The sequence below is a fragment of the Notamacropus eugenii genome, chromosome 5 (assembly GCF_028372415.1).
Source record: "Notamacropus eugenii isolate mMacEug1 chromosome 5, mMacEug1.pri_v2, whole genome shotgun sequence".
In the NCBI taxonomy this organism is placed as follows: Eukaryota; Metazoa; Chordata; class Mammalia; order Diprotodontia; family Macropodidae; genus Notamacropus; species Notamacropus eugenii.
The window spans coordinates 365,463,309-365,477,486 of NC_092876.1; positions in this window are offsets into that span (position 1 = coordinate 365,463,309).

A 14,178-nucleotide genomic window follows, 5' to 3' on the forward strand; every position below is an offset into this window, starting at 1 on the left:
GGTCTCCTTCTTCCCCAGTTTTCAAAAATAGTCTATATAGTATTGAAATTAACTGTTCTTTAAATGTTTGATAGAATTCACTTGTAAATCCATCTGGCCCTGGAGATTTTTTCCTAGGGAGTTCATCAATGACTTGTTCAATTACTTTTTCTGAGATGGGGTTGTGTAAGTATTCAGCTTCCTCTTCTGTTAATCTGGGAAATTTGTATTTTTTAAAGTACTCATCCATCTCGTTTAAATTATCTAATTTGTGGGGATAAAGTTGGGCAAAGTAATTTCTAATTATTGTTTTAATTTCCTCCTCATTGGTGGTGAGTTCACGCCTTTCATTTTTAATATTAGTAATTTGATTTTCTTCTTTGTTTTTAATCAAGTTGACCAAAGGTTTATCAATTTTATTAGTTTTTTTCATAAAACTAACTATTGGTTTTATTTATTAATTCAATAGTTTTCTTAATTTCAATTTTATTAATCTCTCCTTTGGTTTTCAGTATTTCTAATTTAGTATTTACTTTGGTATTTTCAGTTTGTTCTTTTTCTAGCTTTTTCAGTTGCATGCCCAACTCATTGATCTCCTCTTTCTCTGTTTTATTTATGTAGGCATTCAAAAATATAAAACTTCCCCCTAAGAACTGCTTTTGCAGTATCCCCTAAGATTTTGTAGGTTATCTCATTATAGTCATTCTCTTGAATGAAGTTGTTGATTGTTTCTATGATTTCTTCTTTAACGCACTCATTCTTTAAGATTAGATTATTTATTTTCCAATTTTTCTTGTTTATCTTTCCATGGCCTTTTATTGCATATAATTTTTATTGCATTATAATCTGAGAAGGATGTATTGATTATCTCTGCCTTTTTGCACTGGATCATGAGGATTTTATGTCGTAGTACACAGTCAACTTTTGTAAATGTTCCATGTACCACTGAGAAAAAGGTATATTCTTTTCTATTCCCATTCAATTTTCTCCAGAGATCTACTTTATCCAGAGTTTTATTTACCTCCTTAACCTCTTTCTTGTTTATTTTGAGGTTAGATTTATCAAGTTCAGAGAGGAGGAGTCTGACGTCCCCCACTAGTATGATTTTGCTGTCAATTTCTTCCTTCAACTCCCGCAACCTCTCCTTTAAGAATTTGGATGCTATATCACTTGGAGCATAGATGTTTAGTAATGATATTGTTTCATTGTCTATGGTGCCTTTTAGCAGGATATAGTTTCTGTGCTTATCTCTTTTGATTAGTCTGAGATTTTTTTTTTTTTTTTTGCTTTTGCTTTGTCTGAGATTAGGGTTGCTCCTCTTGCTTTTCTTACATCCGCTGAAGCTCAACATATTCTGCTCCAACTTTTGACCTTTATCCTGTGTGTATCCCTCCATTTCAAATGTGCTTCTTGTAAACAACATATTGTTGGATTATAGTTTTTAATCCATTCAGCTATCCATCTTTATTTTATGGGAGAGTTCATTCCATTCACATTCACAGTGATGATTACAATCTGTGTATTTCCCTCCATCCTCTTTCCCATCATTTGTGCTTTTAGCTCTCCCGTCTCCCTTCCCTTACTCAATAGTATTCACTTTTCACCACCTCCTCCTGCAGCTTTCCCTTCCTTCTTTTAGTCCCCCTCTCTTTTACTCCCCTTTACCCTTATTATTTCTTCCCTCCCTTTTAGCTTTCCTCCCCTTTCTTCCCCCTTCCCCTCCTACTGCCTATGAGCTAGTTAGGATTACCTACTTAAGTTTATTCTTCCCTCATTGAAACAAATTGGGTTCCTCTCAAATAATGCTCATCTCCCTCCCCTCTTTCTCTCTACTATAATTTTGTACTTCTTTCTGTGATGTAATTTACCATTTTCTGCTTCCTCCTTTTCACACCTCCTGTTACAATCCCTTCTCATACTTAAATCATATTTTTAGTGACATCATTTACTTTATACCCGTTCCCTCTATGTATATCCCTTTTATATTTCATATTAGATGCACAATTCTCAAGATTAACAGGTATCATCTTCCCTTATAGGGAGGTAAACAGTTTGCCCAAAATGAGTAACAATTTTTACCCCCTGTTTACCTTTTTATGATTCTTTTGAGACCTGCATGTGAACATTGAATTTTCTATTAAGTTCTTGTGTTTTTGGCAGGAAGGTCTGGAAATCCCTTACTTCGTTGAATGACCTTCTCCTTGCCTTAAATGTTATGCTGAACTTTGCTGGGTAGTTGATCCTTGGTTGTTGTCTCAACTCCTTTACCTTACAGAATATTGGATTCCAATTCCTTCAATCTTCCTCCAATCCTTCAAGCTGCAAGGTCCTGTGTGATCCTGACTATAGCTCCTCAATATTTGAATTTTTTCTTTCTGGCTGCCTGTAGTATTTTCTCCTTCACTTGATTGTTCTGGAATTTGGCAACGATATTTCTTGGGCTTTTGAGTTTAGGATCTCTTTCTGGAGGTGAATGTGGATTCTTTCCGGAGGTGAATGTGGATTCTTTCGAATGACTATTTTGCCCTCTGAATCTAGCACTTCTGGTCAGTTTTCCATGATGAATTCCTGGAAGATACTGTCTAGACTCTTTTTTTCATCGTGGCTTTCTGGCAGGCCAATAATTCTTAAATTTTCTTTCTTGGATCTATTTTCCAGGTCAGTTGTTTTTCCAATTAGATATTTTACATTTTCTTCTATCTTTTCATTCTTTAGATTTTTATTGACTGATTCTTACTGTCTCATTGAGTCGTTAGTTTCTACTTGCCCAATTATAATCTTTATCAAATTGTTTTCTTCAGTTAACTTTTGCATTTCCTTTTCCATCTGTACAATTTTTCTTTTTAAGGAGCTATTTTCTCCAATTAATTTTTGTACTTCCTTTTCCAGTTGTCTGGTTTTCCCAGTTGGGTTTTGTGTTTCCTTTTCCATTTGACCTACCGTTTCTTTTAGGCAGTTATTTTTCTCGAGTTAATTTTTGTACTTCCTTTTCCATTTGTTCAATTTTCCTTTTCAAAGAGATGTTCTCATCAGTTAATTCCTTTTTTATAACTTTAAAATCGTTGGCCAGTTTTTCTTCTATTTCCTTCTTCAGCTGTTCCAGGAGAGCTGTTTGTGCATGTTCATAGTACCTTCTGAAGTTTCAGATGGAAGTGCTGTCTCAGTATTGACCTTTTTGGTATTTGTGTTTTGGTCCTTATCCCCATAGAAAGATTCTATGGTTTTTTCGTGCTTATTTTGCTTTTTTTAATTTATGATGGTGATTGTGTGTGTGGCTTCTGGTTCTTTCAATTAGGAGCTACAGAACTTGGTGTTGAGCTGACCTGTGAAAAAGCTAAGAGCAGATTTTTGTTTTGTGTTTCTTGGATCAGCCCTGGGGTTAGCTTGTTAAGTGTGGGGGAAGAGTGGTCTGGTCAAAGGAGATCTCCTCAGCTACACTGAGACAAAGGCAAGCTCAGAGGATGGTGGTCCCAGCTACCCTATTGCCTTCCTGTTTCCCCTGGAGTGCTAAGGCATGCCTAGATCCTAGTGCGGGTTCCCACCCTTCCTTGGGCTCCTCTCCTGGCACTGAGGTTTGCCTGGGTCCTAGTGCGAGTTTTCTCTGCCCTGGGTCCTCTGTCGTTCCAGTTTGCCTCTGCCACAGGAGGAAGAATTCCCCCTTAGCTATTTTCCTATCCTCAGGTGTTATGAGGCTATTTGCCCCCTCTGCTGTTCCTGTTGATCCAGGATTTTTCTGGGGAAATATTTTATGTTTCTTTCAAGGTCATCAAGGGGGAAGGAGAGAGCATTTACTGATCACTCTGCCATCCTGGCTCCCAGGAGTTCAAGTAGGTGACTTACAGATGTTTAATCATCAGGCTGAAAGTCTCAGGAGCTGCTGCGCTGATATCTAACATTCAGTGGCTCTCACTGGCTTGGCTCTGCTGGTCTCCCAACCTCGGGTGCCACTCTGCTGGTTCTGCCTGCTGCTCTCAGGTTTCCTGGGGCCCTTCCACTCGGCTGCACTGGAAGCTCTGCACTGTGTGCTGTCAGCTCACCCCTATGGAACAGTTCCTTCCCAGGGACTTTTCAGTATGTCCTGGGCTCAGAATCTGCCACAGTCTGTCTCGCACTGCATTCTGCACCTCCAAAATTTGGTCAGATTCTCCTCTGAGAGGTATCCAAAGGAGTTTGTCCAAGAGCTTAGGTGAATTTTTGCTCTCACTCTACCATCTTGGCTCCACCCTCTCAACATTCCTTTCTAATACTTTGAATTCCAGCTTCTCTCCCTCCCTTCCTCCCTCCCTACCCATCCCCAGTGAGAAGACAAGCAATTCAATACAGGCTATATATGTGTCATTTTGCAAAAGACTTCCATAATAATCATGTTGTGTAATACTAACTACATTGTCCTCTATCCTACCCTGTCCTCCTCTTATTTTTTTATTCCCTCATTTGACCTTGTCCCTCCCCAAACGTGTTTATATCTAGTTGCTCCCTTCTCCCATTTGCCCTCCCTTCTATCATTCTCCTCACCCAACTTATTGCCTCCTCCCCTATTTTCCTGTAGTGTAAGATAGATTTTCATACCAAATTTAGTGAGCATGTTATTCCCTCCTTAAGCCATATGTGGAGAGAGTAGTTTCACTTTTCCCCTCTCCCCTTCTCCCTTTTCTTCTCCATTGAACAAGCCTTTTCTTTATGTCTTTTATGAGTTATAGCCTGCTGCATTCCATTTCTCCCTTTCTCTTCCCAGTCTTTTCCTCCTTCACCCCTTAATTGGTATCATCTATATCTATATCGATATACATATATATCGATATAGATAGATAGATAGATAGATAGATAGATAGATAGATAGATCGATATACACCTATGTTTATTTGTGGATATCATCTCTTCTGATTCAACACAGCCTGTACTCTCTGTCTATATGTGTGTGTATTTGTGTGCATGTATTTGTGTGTGTGTGTGTGTGTATGTACAATCCCTCCACCTACTCAAATACTGAGAAAAGTTTCAAGAGTTATAAATATTTTCTTTCCATGTAGGAAAGTAAACAGTTCAGCTTTAGAAAATCTTTCTATGATTTCTCTTTCCTGTTTACCTTTTCAAGCTTCTCTTGATTCTTGTATTTGAAAGTCATATTTTCTATACAGTTCAACATGAATGCCTGAAAGTCCTCTATATCATTCAATGACCATTTATTCCCTTGAAGTATTATACTCAGTTTTCCTGGGTAGATGCTTCTTGGTTTTAATCCCAAGTCCTTTGACTTCTGGAATATCCTATTGCAAGCCCTTTGATCCCTTAATTTTGAAGCTGCTAGATCCTGTATTATCCTGATTACTTTTCTACAGTACTAGAATTGTTTCTTTCTAACTGCTTGCAATATTTTCTCCTTGACCTTGGAACTTTGAAATTTGGCCACAATATTCCTAGGAGTTTCTCTTTTCGGGTCTCTTTCAGGAGTTGATTGGTGGATTCTTTCAATATTTATTTTGCCCTGTGGTTCTAGAATATCAGGACAGGTTTCCTAGATAATTTCATGGAAGATAATGTCTAGGCTCTTTTTTTTTTTTTTGATCATGGCTTTCAGGTACTCTCATAATTTTTTAAATTGTCTCTCCTGGATTTATTTTCCAGGTCACTTGTTTTTGCAATGAGATGTTTCATATTATCTTCTATTTTTTCAAACTTTTGGTTTTGTTTTCTGATTGCTTGGTTTATCTTGTAGTCATTCATTTCCCTGAACTCAATTCTCTCTTTCACAGAACTATGTTGTTCAGTGAGTTTTTGAACCTTCTCCTCCATTTGGCTAATTCTTCTTTTTAATGCCTTCTTGTCCTCATTGACTTTTTGGACCTCTTTTTCCAATTGAGTTAGCCTCTTTTTAAAGGTGTAAGTTTCCTCAGAATTTTTTTTTTTGGTTCTCCTTTAGCAAGTTGCTAACTTGTTTTTCAAGCTCTTCTATTGCCTGAACCCAATTTAAATTCACTTTGCAGGCCTTGGAGGCAGAAGTCTTAACTTTGTGTGACAGTAAGCCTTGTTCTTCCTCATCTGAAAGGATGGCAGGAGACACCTTTTCACCAAGAAAGTAATCTTCTTTGGTCTTATTTTTTTCCCCCTCTTTGGGCATTTTCCCAACCAGTTACTTGACTTCTGAATTCTTCGTCCAGATATTCGACTCAGCTGCTAGGTTCCCCTGGGCTTTGGGTGGGGGCATGGCTGTCACTCAGGTCAGGGGTTTAGATCAGCTGCTCCCTACCACCAGATGCTTTAAGGTGAGCTGCTTGAACAATGGATCCAGGTTGCTTCCTGGCCTCTGTAGCTACCTACAGTCTGCTGCAGCCTCTGCCATTGCCTGGGGCTATTGCTGGAGAAACCCCGTTCCCTCTCACCCAGCTGAGAAACCCCCTCCCCCACTGGCCTTTGGAGCTTTTATTTGTTGATTGTGGGTTGTGGTATCTGGAACCTTCCCTGCTAGGAACTCTTCCAGGAGGTCTGTTCAGGTCCTGTTCCTCCCAGTGCTGCATGGCCAGGGCTGTGCTCTGCTCTGCTCAGCATCCTGTGAGATAGACCTTTCCCTCTCAACCTTCGGGTTACCTTTGGCTGGGAACGTCTTTCACTCTATTGTTCTGTGGCTTCTGCTGCTCTAGACTTTGTTGACAGTCATTTTTACATGTATGTTGTGGGCTGTGGGGGAAGTGCTAGAGTGTATGCCTCTTTCTACTCCACCATCTTGGCTCTGCTCCCAGTTCTTTGTATGCTATCCCATTTGATTCATCTGTGTTTAATCTTTATCTAACTTCATTGCTTATGCTAACTTTCAGCAAGATACAGTTTCCATTTTATCTTTTTTAATTAGATCTATTTTTGCTTTATCATCTCATCAAAGTCACCTTACATCCACACCCTCTGTCTACATATACTCCTAATTGGTCTTATAGGAAACAAAGTTGTTAAGAATTACAAATATTACCTTGTCATATGAAAATATAAAAACAATTAGCTTTACTGGATTTCTTATGTTTTCTCCTGTTTCTTTTCTATTTTCTTATATTTTCCTTCAGTCTTGTATTCAGATGTCAATTTTTTTTATTCAGCTATGGTCTTTTAGTTGTGTGTTCATCCTTCGTTGCTGAAGAAAACCATGCTATCAGAGAAATGATGATATGACTTGCACTTGACTTTGTTTTTATTTTGAGTGAGGGATGGCTGTGCAGGTCACCAGCCTCACTTCTCCTCCAGAGCCATCTGAATCCAGTGACCAGATATTCATCAGGATGAGTGGATATGAACCAGGATGAGACAATTAGGGTTAAGTGACTTGCAAAAGGTCACACAGCTAGTGTGTGTCAAGTGGCTGAGGTGAGATTTGAATTCACGTCCTCCTGACTCTTGCACTGGTGCTATCCACTGCACCACCTAGCTGCGCCTTGGTCTTTTAGTTGGAAATGCTTGAAAGTCCTCTCTTTCATTAAATGTCAATTCTCCCACCCCCACCCCAAAGATTCTTTTCAATTTGGCTTAGGTAGGTGAATCTTAGTTGTAACTCTAACTCCTTTACCTTCAGGTATATCACATTCGAAACCCCCTGGTTCTTAAAGTGGAAGCTGACAAATCCTGAGTAATCCTGACTGTAGCTTCACCATATTTGAATTGTTTCTTTGTGGTTGCTTGCAATACATTCTCTTTGGTGTGTGAGTTCCAGAATTTTGCTATGATGTTCCTGGGAATTTTTGTTTTGGGATCTCTATCAGGTGGTGATTGGTGGATTCTTTTGATTTTTATTTTACCCTCTGGTTCTAATACATCAGGACAATTTTCTTTGAGAAATTCTTGAAAGATGTTTTCCAGGCTTCATTATTTTTTTTATCATGTCTTTTAGGTAGTCCAGTAATTCATATACTATCTCTCCTGGATCTGTTTTCTAAGACCGTTATTTTTCCAATGAGAAATTTTACATTTTCATCTCTTTTTCTTCCTTTTTTTTCTTTTTAAATTTTATTTTATTGTATCTTGATGTCCCATAGAGGTATTAGTTTCCACTTGCTATATTCTGCTTTTTAAAGAATTACTTTCTTCAATGAGTTTTGTAGTTCCTTTTCCATTTGTTGACTTCTATTTTTAGGGAGTTAATTTCGTTGGTAAATTTTTTTTTTATTTTTTCCCATGCTATTAACTGCTTTTCATGATTCTCTTGTATTACTCTCATTTCTTTTCCCATTTTTTATACTTCTATAATTTGCTTTTAAAAATTCTTTTTTGGGGGAGGAGCCAAGATGGTGGAGTAGAAAGATACACATATGCTAGCTCCTAACCCACAGCCCATAAAATACCTGTAAAGAAGAGCTCCCAACAAATTCTGGTGAAGCAGAAGTCACAGAACAATGGAGTGGAGGAGATTTCTATTCCAGAGAGACCTGAAAAACTGATGGGAAAGGTTTGTTGTGCACTGGACCCAGAGCAGAAGCCAGCCCTGCCTTGGCCATAGGGCACCGAGGGGAGCAGATCAGAGCAGGCTTCAGGGATAGAATCTCCAGCCACAGCTCAGGTCCCTCCACCCAGAGGCACCAAAAGTCAGTGACAGGGTCTTTTTGGCAGGCCAAGAGGGGAGTGGGGTGTCCCCATGTGTCAGGCCCCTTCGAGAGACAGCAGTGCCGGCAACAGCTGACAGGGGCTCCCAAAGCAGGCAGGAGCTCTGATCCATTGTTGAAGGTCTCCACATAAACCCCCTGAGGTAACTGAGCCCTGTGAGGTGGCCCTGCCCCAACTCAAGCACCTGAACTTAATCTCACACTGAATACCAGCCCTGCCCCCATCGAGAACCTTGAGGCTGGGAAGCAACATTTGAATCTCAGACCCCAAGCACTAGCTGGGTGGAACTGGAGGTGAGGTGGGTGTGGAGAGGAAACTCAGAAGTCAAGTAACTGGCTGGGAAAATGCCCAGAAAAGAGGGAAAAAAATAAGACCATAGAAGGTTACTTTCTTGGGGAACAGGTGTCTCTACCCATTCCTTCTGATGAGGAAGAAGAAGGCATACTGCCAGAGGAAACCAAGGGCCCTCCCTCCAAAGGGGACTTAAACTTGGTTCAGGCAATAGAAGATCTTAAAAGTCAAGTTAGCAACGTACTAAAGGAGAACCAAAAAACGCTGAGGAAAATAGCAGCTTTAAAAAGAGGCTAACTCACCTGGAAAAAGAGGTTCAAAAAGGCAACAAAGGGAAGGAGTTTTTAAAAAAGAGAATTAGCCACATGGAGGAGAAGGTTCAAAAGCTCACTGAACAAAATAATTAATTGAAAGAGAGAATTGAGTCCAGGGAAAAGAATGACTGTGAGTTAAACCAAGAAGTTAGTAGACAAAACCAAAAATTTAAAAAAAAATAAAAGATGAGGTGAAAGAACTCATTGGAAAAACAACTGACCTGGAAAATAGATCCAGGAGAAATAATTTAAAAATTATTGGACTACCTGAAAGCCATGATCAAAAAAAGAGCCTAGACACTATCTTCCATGAAATTATCAAGGAAAACTGCCCTAATGTTATAGAATCAGAGGGCAAAATGGATATTGAAAGAATTCATCGCTCACCCCCTGAAAGAAACCCAAACAGAGAAACTCCTAGGAATATTATGGCCAAATTTCAGAGTTCCCAGATCAAGGAGAAAATACTGCTAGCAGCTAGAAAGAAACAATTTGAGTACTGTGGAAATACAATCAGGATAACACAGGATCTGGCAGCTTCACCATTAAATGAACGAAGGGCTTGGAGTAAGATATTTCAGAAGTCAAAGGAACTGAGATTGAAGCCAAGAATCACCTACCCAGCATATCTGAATATAATACTTCAAGGGAAAAAATGGACATTCAGTGATAGAGACAAATTTGAAGATTTCATGTTGAGGAAAAGACCAGATCTGTATTTAAAAATGTGACTTCCCAAGACAAGAATCAAGAGAAGCATGAAAAGGTAAACAGGGGAAAAACAAAGAAAAGAAAAATCATAAAAGACTCTCTAAAGCTGAACTGTTTGCATTACTACATGGAAAGAAAATATTTTTAACTCTTCAATCTTTTCTCAATATTTGGGTAGTTGGAGAGATTGTACACACACACTCACACACATACACATAGATAGAGAGTACAGGGTGTGTTATATCAGAAGAGATGATATCCACATACACACACACAAATAGATAGATAGATAGATAGATAGATAGATAGATAGATAGATAGATAGATAAATATAATAAAATAAAATAAAAATTAAGGGGTGAAGGAGGAAAATACCGGGAAGAGAAAGGGAATAATGAAATGGGGCAGGCTATAACTCATAAAAGAGATAAGAAAATCTTATTCAATAGAGGAGACAAGGGAGAAGGTGGGGGGAATAAAGCTACTCTCCCCACATATGACTGAAGGAAGGAATAACATGCTCACTAAATTGGATATGAAAATTTATATCACACCACAGGAAAATAGGAGAGGAGGCAACAAGTGGAGCAAAGGGAATGCTAGAAGGGAGGGCAAATGGGAGAAGGGAGTCACTAGAAATAAACACTTTTGAGAAGGGACAAGGTCAATTGTAGGGGGGGAAATAAGGGGGATAGGGTAGGTCAGAAGGCAATATAATTAGTATTACACAACATGATTACTATGGAAGTTTTTTGCAAAACAACACATGTTTAGTCTGTATTGAATTGCTTCCCTTCTTAGTGGGGCTGGGGAAGGAGGGGGGAGGGGGAGAAGTTGAAATTCAAAGTAGTAGAAACTAATGTTGAGAATTTTTACTGCATATAATCGGGAAATAAGAATTACGGGGATAGGGGTATGGAAATTTATCTTGCCCTGCAAGAAAAGGGAGAAGATGAGGATAGGACAGAGGTGGGGTGTGATGGAGGGGAGGGTATATTGAGGGAAGGAGCAACCAGAATGCAGGGTATTAGGAAGTGGGGGGGAGAGGGGTGATGGGGAGAAAAATTGGTCATGCTACAAAGTGAGGTAAAAGCAATTAGTGTTAAAACAACAGACTGAATTAATTACTGAGAATAAATCAATGACATCTTTAGTCTAACTTTCTAAGAGGAAGGTAACCTCTGATAAAATTTGGCATTGATGGAAAAGTCAGGGTTTTAATGGTAAATTAGATTTTATGATTGCCATTTAATCAGGAACTAGAACATGTATAGAAAGCCACTTAAGACTTGCCTAAAAGATGTTCCTTAGCCAAAGTGAAACTATAATCATATTTTAAACCTGGTTATAGGAATTTGCCATTTTTAGATGCTATGGGACTATTAAGTGACTGTTCTTCTGAGTCTAACTCCAGGTATGAGAAGCAAGAAAGGCAATCCGAGCCTCCATTACATGATGCCAGTATGCTCATGAGATGCTGGTATGAACTGCATAGGTGATCTCAAGGGAAGAGTGGGAGAGCAGCTGTTCAGCATGGGCTCAGGTGGGATTCTCCGGATTCAGTTTTCCCAATGACACATGGCAGACTTTAAGCCTGACTGAATGCAAGTGGACAATCTACTCCTGCCTGGAATAGACATGAAGTTAGGGAGATATTGTTTCCCTGCAATGTCTTGCAGGGAACTCTTGGTGGCAATTTCCTATAGTCAAAAGGTTTGTAAGCTTATTACCAGATCTATTCAATTATAGATTATGGGTAGAGGAATATCCGAGGCTGTCTAAAATTAAGTTATTAGGCGTAGAACTTTAGACCAACAACATTAAGTTAGGGTCCTTATATTCTTAGTAATACTGTGGAGACAATTAGATCAAGAGATTGTGAAGTTAGCAACGTAAATATTATCTGTGTCTCAGTAGGCATATGTTTTAAAAAAAAAATCTTTTGTGGTCCATACTGTAAATTCTTTAAAAAGATGTATCACCTTATCAAAAGTCTGAATTGCTTTATCTGTTATAAAATGTGTTAAAAATAAATAAAATAAATTCTTTTAAAATTCTTCTAGGAATTGTTTTTGAGTCTAACACTAAATTACATTTTCATTTAAGGCTTCACATGTAGCCATTTTGCCACTATTGTCCTCCTTAAGTTTATGCCTTGATTCTCCCTATCATCATAATAGCTTTCTATACCAAGCTCTTTTTTTTTTTGTTGTTTTTCACTCATTTTTGGCCTTTTTTGTGACTTGTTTACACACCAGGATTTTCCCTCCCTCCCTCCCTCCATCATTAAAATCAGAAGTCTGGGTAGATAACAAACAAATTTCAGAAATAAATATGAAAGACTTATGAAGACAAAGATAGAAAACAAAGCAGACATTACCCTCAAGAAGTTTCCAATCCAGTACGATCAGGTAAAATTACAATTTTTATGACATTAAAGTAATTTAATTTAATCTGCCTTGTTCTTTTCTTCTTTTCAGGAGTGAGCTGAAATGTGGCATTAATATAGTAGTGGTACTTGCTGACAAATCTTAAGTCTTATAAGAAACATAATTAGATGAGATGCATTTCATTTTGGATAAATAACTCATATTCCATCTTAGAGGAAATAAGCCCACACATTTGTTTTGGATACTACATATAGTCTCAGAAAATTGTTTGTGACATTGTTAGACTAAGTGACTTCTCTGAAGTCACAGAGCCATTATGTCACTAAGACAGGACTTGAATCTAGGTTTTTCTGACTCTAATGTCCACATTCCTTTCCCTATGTGATTTGTTCAGCTTAGGATCTTTTTTTTCTCTCTTCAACATTTTACATAATGACTTGGTTTGAGACTTAAAACACATAATTATAAATTTTCTATATGATATGAAGCCAAGAGGCTGAACTAATATCTGGCATAACAAAATGGGGATCCAAAGCATTCTGTTCAGGATAGAACCATAGTATGTGTGCATAGATATGTATATCTAGGTAATTCAATAATTTTTAGTCATTTCTGACTCTTTAAGACCCCATTTAGGGCTTTCTTGCCAAAGATACTAGAGTAATCCATCACTTCTTTCAACAGCTCATTTTAAAGATGAAGAAACTGAGGAAAACAGGATAAAGTGACTTTCACACAGCTAGTAAGTGTCTGAGGCCAGATTTGAACTCAGGAACATGAGTCTTCCTGACTTCAGGCCCAGGGTTCTATCAATTGTACTACCTACCTGCCCATCTACATATATCTACATATGCATGATATTGTTCCTTCTTTCAGATTAAGTTAAAAAGATGCTATGTAGATATGTATTGAACATTAATAATTTAATAATAGGCTCACAAGATCATAAACATTGAGCTAGAAGGGACCTTAAAGTTAACCAAGTCTCACCCCCTCATTTTATAGATGAGGAAACAGAGGTCCAGAGAAATTAAGGTAGTACAGTGATTGAAGAGGTAGACTTGGAGTCAGCATTATATGAATTCAAATTTAGCCTTGGATACTTACTATGTCTCTGGAAAGTTTCTTAACCTCTGCCTGCCTCAGTTTCCTCATCTATAAATTGTTGATAATAATAGCAACTGCCTCCCATAATTATTGTGAGGATAGCTTGTGAAAATAATTATAAAATATTTTGCAGACATTGACTCTCTACATAAATGCTAGCTCTTATTGAGGGATTTGACTAGAGGTCACACAGTTATAAGCATCTTAGGTTGAGTTTGATCCTAGCTCTTCCTAACTCCAAGTATGGATGTCCATCTACTGCATTGTGTTGTTTCTTAGATGAAGTTTAACAAGTAACAGCTATGAAGTAGTAAATCTAGATTCTACAAAAATCAACTCTATGAGCACAGGATGGGGATGATGTAGCTAAATTATGGTTCCTGTGAAAAACACTTAGGCATTTTTGTGGGATCCATGCTCAATATGAGTCAATGGTGTGACATGACAACCCCAAAAAAAGTGAATTTTGTTTTAATCTAAATTAATGTAAACATATTGCCTAGAATGAAGGAAGCAATAGTTGTTATATTCTGCCCCAGCTAGACACTATCTATATATAGTATTTTGTTTAGGGATGAGCCCCACATAGACTTTGCCAATCTGGAGAACCCCAAACCCAACAGAGACAAGAACTGCTATACTGACAAGGGAAATGGAGAACATGCCATTCAAGGATCATTTGGGGAAACTGAGCATATTTGACTTTTAAATAAGAGAAGATTGAAAAAGCGTTTTGGTAAATGTCCTCAAATAGTTGAAGGATTATCATGTTAAAGAGGAATTAAATTTGGCTCTAAGCAGTAGGA